General features: G+C 46.6%; 1 long non-coding RNA gene across 1 annotated transcript; it reads left to right on the forward strand.

Annotated features, from left to right (window-relative positions):
• Positions 1-6,582: 6,582 nt before the first annotated feature.
• Positions 6,583-8,216, forward strand: LOC117088435. The gene is made up of 2 exons (XR_004439223.1): positions 6,583-7,028; positions 7,227-8,216. It is a non-coding gene; the product is annotated as an uncharacterized LOC117088435 (long non-coding RNA).
• Positions 8,217-14,663: the final 6,447 nt, after the last annotated feature.

The following is a 14,663-nucleotide window of genomic DNA, read 5'->3' on the forward strand; positions in this document are numbered from 1 at the left end:
CAGTCCCCAGGCCCTCCTCATCTGCGGAGGCACCTGCACACCAGGGCAGACCCTGCACATTGTGGGTTCTACCCTCCACCTGCAGCTCAGCATTTCTCCCCTCCCAGCTCTGAGCAGGCAGCTTCTAACTGGAGATCCCATCAGGAAGCCCTGGAGCTCACAGGCCCAGCATGGAAATACATGGCTGGATGGAGTCTGCACCTGACCTGATGCTGGGGACCCCCTTGCTCAAGGAGCCCTCCCCTCCCCATAACCTACACTTGGGCTGTGATTTGCCCCAGCCTGGAAACGCAGCTCCATCCCAGAACTGCTGTTTTGTGCAAAGCCTTCCTGCCGTGTTCCTAGCAGGGATTCCACCCAGGCCACTGCCATTGCAGCTCACAGGGGATCTTCTCCTTTTCCTTGTGGAGCAGAGGGTTTCTTCAGACGCCTCATCCTGAGGCTGCCTCCACCCTCTGCACCTGGTTATTGCCACTGCCACAGCCACAATCTCCCACATGGACCCTCTAAGAAGGGAAGCTCCAAATTTGAGTTCCTATTCCATTCAACATGCTTTACAGCATCAGTATTGGAGGACATCCTATTAAGATTATCCAGCTGAAATTATGTTGATGGACATCAACATTTAAAGCAGGAATTTTGAGAAATTAACATGTGATTTTCATACCCTTTTTCTGGCCAATATTCCAGTGACCTGTGGGGAAACCATTCCTGCCTACAGGGAGCAGAATTGACAGTCCCTCTACGGGAGACACTACAGGTGAGAGCAGGAGGGACCACAGACCTGCACTGCCCCTGCTGTGGTGCCTCCTGGACGGGGCCCTCTTGCTGCAGGGCAGGGGATGAACCATCCCATCTGCCCAGGCCTGAGGGGCTGACTGACAGTGCCATTAGGTTCAAGGGTGAGTCACCACCACCCCACTGGCCAGACACACAGAAGTGGGGAAATGGCAGAAAGACTCGGGTTTCCTGGACACCCCAGCCTCTCACTGTCCCCTGCACTGCCTCTGTCTTTACAAAAACACAAAACTTTCTGCTTTTCCTCTACCCTCAAACAACTTGACTGTGCGGAAAACAATTCTGACTGTCTCTTATTTTAAACTTGCCAGGCAATGACGATGTTAAGAAAAACATTGGCTCAGGAAAGGCAAGGTGAGGCCACAAAGCACAGAACAAAGCCCCAAAAACACAGTCCCTGGGGATTATGACCCTCGGGGGCTAGAAAAAGTAATACCTGGACATAGGATGAAAACAGGGACCACAGCTGCCCTGACAGGGGGCTGGTCCCCACTCCCCAAACAGCCGAGGGACATCTGCTTATCTACTCATCCATATCATCTGCAAGGAAACACAGGGCAGCAGGGGCCACATGGTGGGAACCTGGAAAAAGCACGGCCTCAAGTGACCCAGAGGACACAACACCCCTGAGAGAGAGCTCCCGGATGAGGCGCATGGGGAGCTGCAAAGTGGAAGAGGATGGCCGTGTGCACTCAGGACCCTCCCTGGTACAAGGGAGGACACAAAGGGAACTGCACATGCAGGGGCCCTCAGTCAGCCTCGTGGGTCTTTTTCTTGGTATCCTTCTGATGGCTGGAGAAACATGGGTGAGGGATGCAGAGAGGGAGGGACTAGAGGCTCTGCCTGTCCTCGATTTCTCTCCAGTTTCTAACCCCTCACCAGATCACAGCCGCCTTTACTGTTTGCTCCCTCTGAGATAGTGATCATCCAGGCCCTCAGCAATCAGCAAACGATTCCTAACTCATCCACTTGGATGCGCCCTGGTCAGCCTGAGAGACAGAGAGAGCGGGATGGGGACAGAGCAGGTGCCACGGCCCTCCCTACTGCCCACCCCTCACCTGCAGTAGGAAGAGGTCACAGTTGGACAGTGGATTGTCTTGGCTCAGTCCTGGCTTGGGAAGGACATAAGAGTATAAAAAATAGCCTGTATGTGATGGTTCATGTTCAATTCTATGTGCCTCAGTACAGGTTTAAGCAGGGTACATGGTCATAAAGAGATAAAGAAGCAAAATGTACTAAGCCACCACTCCCTCTCCTTCTTGCTTTCCCTTTCATGCACCAACCAGGTGCCTATCGGTTGGGGTCCCCTCAACAACCCCCTCCCCACCTCACTAAAAATTTAGTTTAGGCTAGCTTGCAGCGTAGATAATTGTACCCTTTCTTATCAACTAGGTGCAGCCGTTAGGGCCATAAGTCAAATGTTTAAGGAGTCCTGAGACAATTGCAATGTGTTATGGGCTGCAACAAAATGCAGCAAAAAGACATGAAGAACATACTCAAAGTCTTAATCAAAGTACCAATTTATGATGTCTGGGAAGATCGTAACCCCACAGTACTCAGCTAATGAGGAACTGGGGGAGGGACTTGAGCACTAGGGAATACATTGTTGAAACCGTCCCTGGGGTGCCTGCATTCCAGACACCCGATATTGCAAAACTGTCACTAAAAGTCTCACTTTTGCTGTTCTCTGGGTCTCTGAGTCCATATTTTGGGTTTGGATGAGTGAGTTTGTTTCTCAAAATCTAGTGGCCTGTATGGGGTTCTCTGTGCTTGTGTGAAGTGAGACTCTGGCTGAAAGGGGATATGCGTACCACTTGACACATGTGGTCCATTCTGTCCGGATGTCCCGGCTTCCCACAGAAGCCATAGACAAACTTGAAACTGTTATTCAGGAGACGATGAAAGTGACGGGGGCTGTGTGGAGGGGAAGCAGGCACTGTGGCAATCAGGCAACCTCATGCATGAGCCCGGGTAGGAAGACTGGACTATGCACACTGTCTTGGTGGTTGGACATTTTCGGAGTTTGAGTGCGTGTGACTGAGACATCTTAGATATGAAGCGAGGGTGGAGTCCTAAACCGTTGTTCCATTCTCCCATGAGGGAAACAGCCAGAGACTGAAAAAGCAGCTGATTCGCAGGGTACGAAGAGACCTCCAGTAAGGGGGGTCGAGTACACAGGGAAACTAAGACACAGGGAGCAGTTGAAAATGGGAAGCAAAAATTCTAGGCCTAGGTAACAAAGAAAGGAGGACCCCTCCAGCATCCCCCCAGATAGTCCACTGAGGAGGATGTTACAGGCTTGGGGGCATAACCCCCGAACCAGGAATAAGGAAAAACAAAAAATAATAAAGTATTGCTGTTTTAGCCGGCTTAAAGAGCCCATCAGTCAGCCTTTGGTCTTTGAGCCTAAGTTTAGCTCAAGTAAGGATTGGGTATGCCGGCTTTAATTCTCTATGTGAATGATACAAGCCCATCCTCACAAGAGGAGAAGGGTTATGCTGTTTGTTGGATTAGTGAATTAACCCCCATGTTCCCCCTAGGGAACTAGCAAGGAGGGCCTAGTAAAGAGCCCTCACCCAATGAAAAGACCTGGGATCCCATAACACTTGCTCCCTGGCCCAAACATCTCACAAAGTAGAGGACAAGGAGATCAGGGGGTAACAAGAAGGTCAGAGGAAAAGAAATCTAGAGGTCATGAAGGAGCTAAACCCAGTGCTCCCTTAAATCCTTGTACAAACTTAAAGAAAGTATTGGAACAATGTAAGAATAGGGACATTAAGAATTTCCCTATTCCTTCTAAACAGCAGGTGTCTAACACATACTCACTTAGAAAAGTCCCTATGGGACAGGGAATAATTAGATTTGTGAGTACACCTTTAACAAGTACTGAGGTCAGGAATTTTTTTTTTTTTTTTTTTTTTTTTTTTTTTTTTTTTTGAGACAGAGTCTCGCTCTGTCACCCAGGTTGGAGTGCAGTGGCCGGATCTCAGCTCACTGCAAGCTCCGCCTCCTGAGTTTTAGGCCATTCTCCTGACTCAGCCTCCCGAGTAGCTGGGACTACAGGCGCCCGCCACCTCGCCTGGCTAGTTTTTTGTATTTTTTTAGTAGAGACGGGGTTTCACCGGGTTAGCCAGGATGGTCTTGATCTCCTAACCTTGTGATCCGCCCATCTCAGCCTCCCAAAGTGCTAAGATTACAGGCTTGAGCCACCGCGCCCGGCTGAGGTCAGGAATTTTAAAATGGAAATGGTGTCACTCTTAGAAGCTAGCTCTCAGTAAGGCTGCAGCAAAGCAAGGGAGCTACATAAGGAAAATCAGAACTAGGATCATAAACTCAAATGACTACGGGGTCAGCAAATAATAAAAAGGGGGGCTGCAGGGCTGGGTGGGAACTGTGGCGGCTGCTCAGCGGTTCTTACGGTGCCGGCACTGTGTTGCCAGGAATAGCAGGACAGGTCCCAGCTCCGTGGCCTCAACTTTGCCAACCTAACAATGGCTCAAGAAGCGGGGACTCGGCCAGGCGCGGTGGTTCACCCCTGTAATCCCAGCATTTTGGGAGGCCGAGACGGGCGGATCACAAGGTCAGGAGATCGAGACCATCCTAGCTAACACGGTGAAACCCCTTCTCTACTGAAAATACAAAAAATTAGTGGGGTGTGGTGGCAAGTACCTGCAGTCCCAGCTACTCAGGAGGCTGAGGCAGGAGAATGGTGTGAACACGGGAGGCGGAGCTTGCAGAGAGCTGAGATTGCACCACTGCACTCCAGCTTGGGCGACAGAGCGAGACTCCATATCAAAAAAAAAAAAAAAGAAGCGGGGACTCAGCCGGGATGTAGAGAAAGAAGGCCCCGCTGAAATTTCATCAGTAACCTAGCCCCATCCCAGCGACTGCTCACCCAGTGAAAATGGACGCCTGGATCCTAGGACCAATCATAAGCGGGGAGGGCGGGGCCACACGCCAAATAGAAAGTTCACGACCAATTATAGATTTCTTTGTTCCTTTTCTACTCCTACTGCTTAAAAAAAAAAAAAAAAGTTAAACGTCTTCCCAATTAGGTAATGGCGACTCTGGCACAACCACCTGATTATGCTAAAAGCCACTGAACTGTACACTTGAAACTGGTAAATTATGAGGCACATGAATTGTATCCTACTAATAATAACGCTGTCCAGAAAGCCTCTTTCAATTGAGAGAACTGCCTCCTCCCAAACACACACTTCTTTGTGTTCAGAGCATCTAGCCAGGAGTCCTCAAACCTGTCTTCACAGAACCACTTGGAGAGGTTTTAATATCCACGGTCCCAGGCCACAGCCCAAACCAATGGAATCAGTAAGCCTAGGTTAGACCTAAGCCTCAGCATCTTTTAAAGCTCCCTGGGTGGTTCCAATGTGTAGTCAAGTTTTAGAACCACTATTCTAGTCCATGGTTTGAACATCCCTGATTGTACCAACTCAGCCTGCCTTTTCTTTTTTTTTTTTTTAGAATGAGCTGGGGGATCTCACTCTGCCACCCAGTCGGAGCGCAGTTGCGTGATCACAGCTCACACCAGCCTCCAATGCCTGGGTTGGAGCAATCCTGCCACCTCAGCCTCCTGAGTAGTTGGGACTACAGGCGAGTGCAACCACACCCAGCTGTCATTTACCATCTGGTACCAACCCCCATTAGACAGTGAACCATCCATGATCAGGAACTATGTGTCCCTTCCATCTTCGTCAGCCTTATGAACATTATTTTTTTAAGCGGAACTCTACCTATGATTACTAACCATTCCCCAAGACCCCTAGCCTGCACTTTTCTGTAGATGAAAATGTCATACATCACAGAGTTTTAACAATTACTCAGTTTTCCCATCCACATTCACTGATTATTTATTTCAATCATCATAATTTATTGAGCACAGCAGGGACTGGGGTCCTGTCCCCACTTTAGAGGGATTATTTACACTGCTAAAGGTCACAAGGGTAGTGAGGGTAGAGAGGGAGATAGACCAAGCTCTCCCAACACTTGTTCCAAGCCCTTCCCTCCATAGTGTCTACCCTCTGTCAAGGACTTTTTCTTCCTGTGCCGGTTCCAGCAAAGGGTCTCATTCAGCTCACCCCTCAAAAGACTTCTAATACTTCAATGATGATAATAATAATAATATGCAAAGTTTGTTCCAACGCGTTTAGAGGTGATCGGGACATCAAGACTGTCCCTCCCTTTCTGGGGTAGGGCAGGCTGTGATGATCTTGGACTTTGGGTGAGTCGCTCCCCAGGGTCTAGGCCTGGCTGCCCCTCCCCAGCCAAACCTCCCAGGTCTTTTCTGTCCAAAGCCCTCCCCCTCTATCCAACCTCCAGCCTCTTCTTCTCAGGCCCATCAATACGTTTTCTCCCTCAGCACTCGCCTTAGATCCCTGGACTTACCAGCACACAGGCGATTTTCTCCTTGCAGACTTTAGGCGCCACTGTTGGGTCCGGAAAGGAAAGAGAAACGGCCCAGCGCGGTCGCCTGCTGACTCAGGTCAGGGCTGCGCTGGGCGCCCGCGTGCGTTTTCAAGTCTGCGGCCCGGAGTTCACTGCGAGGACTGGCATCACCCGTCACCCCGCCCTGGTCTACGGAAAATGAAATATGTTTACTGATATAGAAACTGAATAAGGGCGCTGTGGGCTGGGGAAGGCCGAGCTGCCTTCAGGCTTCTGGTCTCCAGCTGCGGGTCACTCACACCTGCCGCTGTGAAATGCAGACCCGCGGGGCAGGAATTCCGAGTACGGGCTGGAGAGCCATCTGGAATCTGACTCTTCGGAGCCAGGCGAGTAGGAAAATGAGCTTCAGCCCCTTCCACGGGCCGCCCATGGATTCTAGGACCCACAAACGCTTCCTGCTGCTCCGCCACCCCAGGAAGGCAGCGTTCGCCTCTGGGCGGTTCTGATGGAAACGGGCTCTGCGGCCCGCAGGAAAACTCACAACTAAGAGGCCAGGAAAAAGCCTCCCAGGGTCCCGCCACTTCAGTGAGGATCCTAATTTACACCCCGAGTGTGGCCTCCATCAAAGACTACAGCGACGTTCGCTTAAATGATACAAGGTCAGCGGGGCCCAGGGCGCTGCGGCTCACAGAATGCGGTGACAGCGCTGCCTCGCGTCCCTTCCCTGACCTTCCCCAGGCAGACGCGGTGAAGTGTGTTGGTGTTGTGTGAGGCTGGAATACAGCGGGGGTCAAGAGCAGAGAATGGAGAAAGGAGGGAAAGATGGGGTGAGTGTTGAAAGAAAGGGAGGAGAAGAGGGGAGGGAAAAGGTGAAGGTGAGAATAATATTTAAAAGATGTAGTTTTATCATTTCTAACTTTTATTTTTGCCCTTTTTCTAGTTTTGTTATTTATGAACATTTTAACCACAGCATTTTTTCTCCCTCTGTGAATCTGTAAATATACGGCTTATTATTCTTATTTCAGACGCTGCGAGGTCAAGTAACAGAGAACATGAGCTTCTACCTCCAGATGTGCCAGGCTGTGTCTCTTGGGTACAAGAACAAGGGTTTCATTTTGTTTTACAAAATCAAAGTACAAATCTCAAATAGGATAATATTTTTAAACCTTTATTGGGGCATACTTTGCATGCAATAAATGTATCTATTTGAAATGTACAGCTCATTGAGTTTTACTCTTTGGATGTTTTACACACCCACGTATCCACTACCACAATGAAAGTTAATAACATTTCCATAGTCTCCTAAAGAACAGCCATGCAATAAAATTCCATGCAGTCGTTAAAAAGAGGAGGATGAGCTTTTAAGTGAGAAGATCTATGCCCAGCCTATTTCAACCCATTTTTAAAAGGATAAAGATGTATGGAATTATAATACCAGTAATGCCACTTACATAATATATATTTTAAGTAGGGAAAACCCAGAGGATTACTCACCAAAATTTTGACAGGGAACCCAGGGACTGGGATAACTTTGTGACTTTCACTTTCTCTGAAATGCTGGAATTTTATATTACAGTATAAACTTGGATTTTAGCCAGGCACGATGGCTCAGGTATGTAATCAGCTCTGGAAGCTGAAGGATAGCTTGAGCCCAGGAGTTGGAGGCTGCAGTGAGCTAGGATCTGACCACTACACTCCAGCCTGGGTGACAGAAAGAGACTTGTCTCAAAAATAAATAAAGAAAATTTAAAAATAAAAATAATAAACTTGGATTTGTATGGTGGTTAAGAAAAATATTTGTTTGAAAATATTATAAAGGTAAGCCGCACACCCAAATAATTACGGGATTTTAAAAACCATAGTGTTAATTAAAACCCAACTCCAGAAACTCACTTTTAAGGGGACTTCATATTTTCATGTCATTAAATCTTCTCAAAGTGTCTTTGATAGAGCTGTTTTCAGTGCAGTAGAGAGATGTGTAAACATTTTACAAAAGGGGTGGGCTGTAATAAAAAGGGAAACGCAAAATCCAGTGGGGACACGCTGTCCCATTTATTTTCAAAGCACGTTTGAAAACTGCGCTGCTATAGTGTCTTTGGGTTGAGACAAAGTCGACGAAAATCTTGTTCCTGGAGTGTTGATTTCCTTTTTCCAAGGACCAAAGCCTTTCGAAGCAAGTCTAAAAACTCAGGCTGACTTTCGGATCTGAAGAAATCTCAAGAATGTTTGTGCGGACCGCGACGCTCTAAGAATCCAGGTCTCTTGGGCTCCAAGCTCTCTGGGGCTTCACCCAGTGACAATGGCAGGAAGAACAGGACACAGTGAAATGGCACCAGTGAGTCAGAGGCCAAAGGAGAATTTCTGACCCGAACGCGCAGGATGTGCTTTGTCTTAGTGAGGTTGGGGTAGCGAAGCGAAGGCAAGGACACTCTGGGAATAAATGGCAGAGAAAAAGGCGCGCTAGGAAGGATCCAACGCCTTCAGACTTCTCCTTCCTTTCCTTCCAGTTGGAAGGGGAGACCAACATGGTCCCTGAAGGAGAGGTCCGTGGGTTGCAGAGAATGGGGTCACTGCAAAGGGGCGTTGCGAGCCCCACACGAGGCTTCTGGCACCCTTCTCCCAGCTATTACTGATGAATTCAAACTAGGAGGAGTCTAAGACTTGTCCTTTGCAATGTAGACTCCGTATCTCGCATTCCGGCTGGTTTACTGAATCCATCTTAATAAAACACAAAAACCAAGAACCAAATTCTGCGTGTGATATTTCTGACCGCTAGAAGGTCCTCCCCCTCCCCATTCCTCGCGAGCTCTCTTCTTGCCCCGCCCCCTCCGCTTTGTCTCCACTTTCCCATCCTTGTCCACCTCTGGACCCCTCTCCTGAGTATCTCCCCCTTCTTCAGAGGACGTCCCCTCATGGAGTACAGACTCCTCCACCTCCAGGAAAAAGAGACAAAGGCCACTGAGAGGGACCTGAGAGACTCCTGTTACTCCGCCCCTGACGTCAGCCTGTCCCAGGGTTCGCTCAGGCTGTGTGTGTGTGAATGAGTGTGTGCCTATGTGTGTGTGCCTGTGTGTGTGAGTGTGTCTAAATATGTGTGCGAATGTGTGTGCGACTGTATGTGCCTGTGTGTATGAGTTAGCATGTGTGTGAGAGTGTGTGTACGTGTGTGTGTGTGTGTGAGAATGGGAGTCAAAGTGCTAAACCTGGCATCCAGGAAACCTCCCCACCTTGGCACTGCATGCAGTAGTCAGTGTTATGTGCACCTGTGCTTTTTGTTCAGGAGCTAGAACAATTATATTAATCAGATGTGCAGAGAGGCAAGGCCCCCTCACTGGAAAGCATTAGAGAGGAGGGTGAGATAGGAGGGTTCCCTGACTCCAAGTCTCCTGATCCCTCTTACACACAAGGATCTTGAAAAAAAAAGTGCAGGACGCTAAATTCTCTCTGGGGACTAAGAGGGAACCCAGAGTCACTGTGCATGTCAAATTCCATCAAAGAAAAAACATTATAGCAAAATTTCCATGTCACAGTTTTAAGTCTGCACAAAGGCTCATATAGAACCAATATCAAAACAACAAATTTCTAGCTCAGGTGAGATCAGTGAAGTTGGCTGCCAGGCATAAGGAAACTGCAGGTATGAAGGAGATCTCTAGCTAGGCTGCAACCCAATTGCCCCTGCATCTTAGGGCCCCTGGAAAGGACCCCCTCCATTCAATAGCGCAGGGTGAGGACATTTTGAGCTGCCTGTTTTTGCAGACAGACCAGGGGGGCCAGGGCACAGCATGGCTCGGCTCATGCCCAGAGAGAGAAAGAGGAAGAAACTCAGTGTGAGAGAGAAAGGAAACGGGATGACAGAGAGAATAGAAGAGGAAAATTAGCGAGAGAAACTAAAAGAGACAGAGATCAAAGAGAAACACAGAAGGTAAAACTGGGGAGACAAATAAGGTAAAAGGAAAAAAGAGTATACGATGAAGTGAGAGAATGCAGAGAGGTTGGCAGGGCTGGGGGAGGTTTCAGGGGGGTTAAGCAACAAGGAGCTGCAAGGAAAGGGTGCATGCAGTGCAACCACTGAGAAGGACAGAGCCTGGGAACTGGGGGATATAAGGGAGAAAGGGATGTGGAAGAGTTTAGGATCAGGCTGCTTGAGGTGTAATGGGTTGCCTACAGCAAAAACTAGATGGATATTTGTCAGGAGGTGGTCAAAAGGATTCAAGTTATGGAAGAGTAAATGAATAAGATGATATTAAGGTTTTGTTGTTGTTTTACTCAGAGGTTGTAAGGGCACCAGGGGCAGTTAGCTGTCAGTAAGGCTGCAGAAGAGCTGGGGAGGCTACATAAGGAGAATCAGCACTAGGGTTGTAAACTCAAATGACTACAGGGTTGGCAAACAATAAAAAGGAGGGCTGCAGGGCTGAGTGGGAACTGTGGCAGCTGCTCAGCTGTTCTCACAGTGCCATCCCGCGTTGTCTGCTTTGTTAGAGAACAAAATTCTGACTTTTTATGTAAAATATAACTTTTAAATACTGATAATCAGTTCAAATAACTCAAAAACCCAACACAGGCAAAAGAGGATGCCAGTTTGCAATCCCTGAAGTAGAGAGAGTTCATGCTGGGGAAAAGTCTGCCAAAACACTTCAAGGAGTCATGTATAAAAGTTCTGTTTCCCAGAGCTGGGCTGGGCCAGGGAAGGGTCCTTGCAGCCCAGGAGGAGGAAAAGCAGTAAGTCCCCTCCCAGGGCGGGACAAACTGGAGACACTTTGCAGTTGCTGGGTCACCAGTGGGAGTTGCATGAAACACAAGCAGGGTAGCTCTAGGCCTGCCGGGGAGAGGAATGGCCTTTGAAGCAAAAAAAAAAAAAAAAAGGAAGGGAGGGCGGAGCCAGAAATGCCTTTGCTAATGAGAGTGCCATCAGGGAAGGCGCCACAGGCTGGCAGCTCTTCAAACCAGCAGCTGCTGGCCCAAAGCCAAACCCAGCAGGGCCCGGCCAAGGGCACTCTGGGACGCCAGCTGGTCAGTCTCTTGCCCTCCCCAAGTTCCTCCTGGGGTCCATGGACCCTGGGGAGGTTCCTAAACTAATGCCAACCAGTTTCTTATGAAAAAGAGAGGAGAATAAGAAGGCATCAGACCATAACTGTTTAGAGATCATAGAGTATCAAACTCAAGTTAGTAGCAAACCTTTAAGAAACTCTGCTACATAATGCAATGAGGTTGTTTGTGAATGGGACATCCTGAGGAATAAATGGTAAAGGACACAATGGTTGTGCTGTCATTAATAAAAACAAACAATCCTTACGTGAAAAAGATAAATTACTCAATAACTGGTCAGCCCAAACCTGTAAATTATATGCTCTTAACCAGACCCTAAAGCTCCTAGAAGACCAAGGAAACACTGTATATACTAATTCACAATATGCCTATAAAGTAGTACACACCTTTGAAAAAATCTGGACAGAGCAGGGACTAGTCAATAGCAGGGCAAAAGAATTGGTACGTGGAGACAAGTTTTAGAAAGCCTCCTGCTTCCAGCAGAGATAGCCATAGTTCATGCAAATGGCCATCAGAAAGGAAACACTATGGAAGCTGTAGGGAACAGACTTGTAGATAAGGCTGCTAAGTAAGTCTTCCTGGAGGAAAAATTTAAACTGTTTAGCTCAGATATCCCTAAGGTGATATTAAAACCCCAATTTTCAAAAGAGGAGGAAAAGCTAAGCAAGATGAGGTGCCACTCATACTAAGAATGGAAGGTAAGTGCTCCCTGATGGAAGAGAAATAATAAATAAACCCATAATAAAAAATCGAATGTCTATATTGCGTAAGGGAAGTCATTGGGGTCCCCAGGCCATGTGTGATGAAATACGAAAGAATTATGGGTGTGTAGAAATGTACACCCTTGCTAAACAAGTGTGTGGGAATTGTGTGAACTCCCAGGAAACAACTTGGGTTAAAAGAAATTGTAACTCAAACCCCACCTCTTGAGTTCACAGTTCACTATTTCCAGCCAGGCAACTCAGTGCTAATTAAGACTTGGAAAGAAGACAAGCTCCACCCAAGCTGGGAAGGTCCCTATCAAATGAGACAGCTGTACAAACAGCTGATTGGGGGTGGACACGTTACACTCGGGTCAAGAAACTGGTAAAAAAAAAAAAAAAAAAAAACAGAAGGAAGGTAAATTGGAAGTGTATAGATCACCTAAGATACCCTTTAAGCTAATTCTAAGGAAAACCTAAAAGGAAGCTATACGCAGGCTCCAACATTGGGGGCTGATATGGTTAGAATTAATCCTAACACAAGGGGTGAAAGGAAACTTAAGTATTGTATAGGAACCACATGCCACCTAACTGTAAAAATTTAAAATGCAATCCTATATTAATTACCATAAAGAACCCAGCTACTCTAAACCAGAAAACTTGAAGGTATAAATTAAAAATAAATATCTCAAAAAGCAACTCCATGGAACAGTTAGATTTTAGGTTAGTCACCAACTCTACCCCAAGCCCACCCAGAATTACTATAACTCCAGTCCCATTAACTTCCTTTAACCTACCAAACAATAACCCTAAGAGAGTAAAAATAATTAAAATAACTGACTTAAGGCAGACTTTAAAAATTAAAAGGATATAGAGACATAAATGCCTGGGTTAAATGGGTGGAATTTTCAGCACAAGCCCTCAATAAAAGTAACTGTTATGCGTGCGCCGCTGGTCAACCTCAGGCACAGGTGGTCCGGTTTCCCCTTGGATGGGATACTAATCCCAAAGGAATGCATTGCATGTTGGCTGTATACCAAGACGAGGATGCATGGGGAAATAAGACTTGTAAAATCTGTCATTGCTCTTTCCCACTTTGCAGAGATCAGATCCCCTCGTTCTCTATAGGGAGTATAAATCACTCCTGTGTCTCTCTAGACAGAAGGTGAAGTTCGATAAACCCGTGGGAAAACTCTCAACCTGCACCCACATCCTAAATGTCACTGGGAACCCAGAATGAGGCAACCACTCATCCGGAAAGGGACCCTCCATAACTTGTTACCGTCCAATTGGACCGGGACTTGTGCTTTAGTACAACTGGCCATTCCATTCACCCTGGCATTCCATAAAATAGCTAAAAATACACATGGTCATTGAGATCAGAGAAATTTAGCAATTTATTTTAACCCATATATATACACATATATATACACACACACACGCATATATATATACACACACACACACACACACACACACACACACATACACACAAGGCTTCCGGATCAGGGGATGAAAACTTTGTATATCTATCTATCTATTCATCTACCTATCCATCTATCATCTATCTATCTATTTATCTATCTATCTAAACTCCATAGGAGTACCTAGAGGACAGCCTAATAAATTTAAAGCATGAAACCAAATACCTGCTGGATTTGAGTCAGCACTTTTCTGGTGGTCAACTATTAACAAGAATGTAAATTGGATTAATTACATGTCTTATAATCAGTAAAGATTCATCAATTACACTCCAAATGCCCTTAAGGAAGAAGCCAGACAACTAAAGGTCACTAGCTAAATGGCTTGGGAAAACAGAATTGCACTGGACATAATATTAGCAGAGAAACGTAGTACATGCGATATACTGGGCAGAAAATGTGACACTTTCATTCACAACAATGCTGCCTCAAATGGAAGCATCATAAAGGGACTGCAGGGACTAACAACTCTAGTCAATGAGCTGGCAGAAAACACAGGAGTAAACGACCCTTTTACTAACTGGTTAGAAGGTTGGTTTGAAAAATGGAAAGGAATGGTAGCTTCAGTTCTTACATCTCTCATAAAACCCCTAAGGCTGGGGTCTTAACAGCCATAGGATGTTGTGTCATCCCTTGTGCGAAGGGCTTAACACAAAGGTTAATGAAAGCAGCTATTAATAAACAAATGCCGCTAATGTCCCAACAGAATGACTTACTATTATTAAAAGTCAAACTAAACTCCTCCTCCTATAATGAAGAAAGTAAAAACTTCCAGATATCTAAGTGAAAATAGACCAAAAAGGATAAAAAGAAAAAGAGGAGGAAACTGTAAAAAATAACCTACACACGATGGTTCATTTTCATAAGTGCCTTAGAATATGTTTAAGCAGGCCACATGGAAATAAAGAGATAAAGAAGCAAAATGTACTAAGCCACAATCCCCTCCTTCCTGCTTTCCCTTTGACCCAGTGTCCAGGAGCTTATTGGTCGGGACCCCTTCAATGACCCCCCTCCCCACCTCACCAAAGAATTTAGTTTGGGCTAGCTTGCCATTGCCTAAGTGCAGCCACTAGGGCCATAAGTCAAATGCCAAAAGAGTCCTGAGACAGTCACCAGGCATTATGGGCTGCAACAAAATGCAGCAAAAAATGCAGCAAAAAGACTCTGAAGAACATACTTGAAATCTTAATCCAACTACCAATAGGTGATGCCCAGGAAGACTGTAACCCCATAG

The sequence above is a fragment of the Trachypithecus francoisi genome, unplaced genomic scaffold, assembly GCF_009764315.1.
Source record: "Trachypithecus francoisi isolate TF-2019V2 unplaced genomic scaffold, Tfra_2.0 Lachesis_group10, whole genome shotgun sequence".
Taxonomy (NCBI): Eukaryota; Metazoa; Chordata; class Mammalia; order Primates; family Cercopithecidae; genus Trachypithecus; species Trachypithecus francoisi.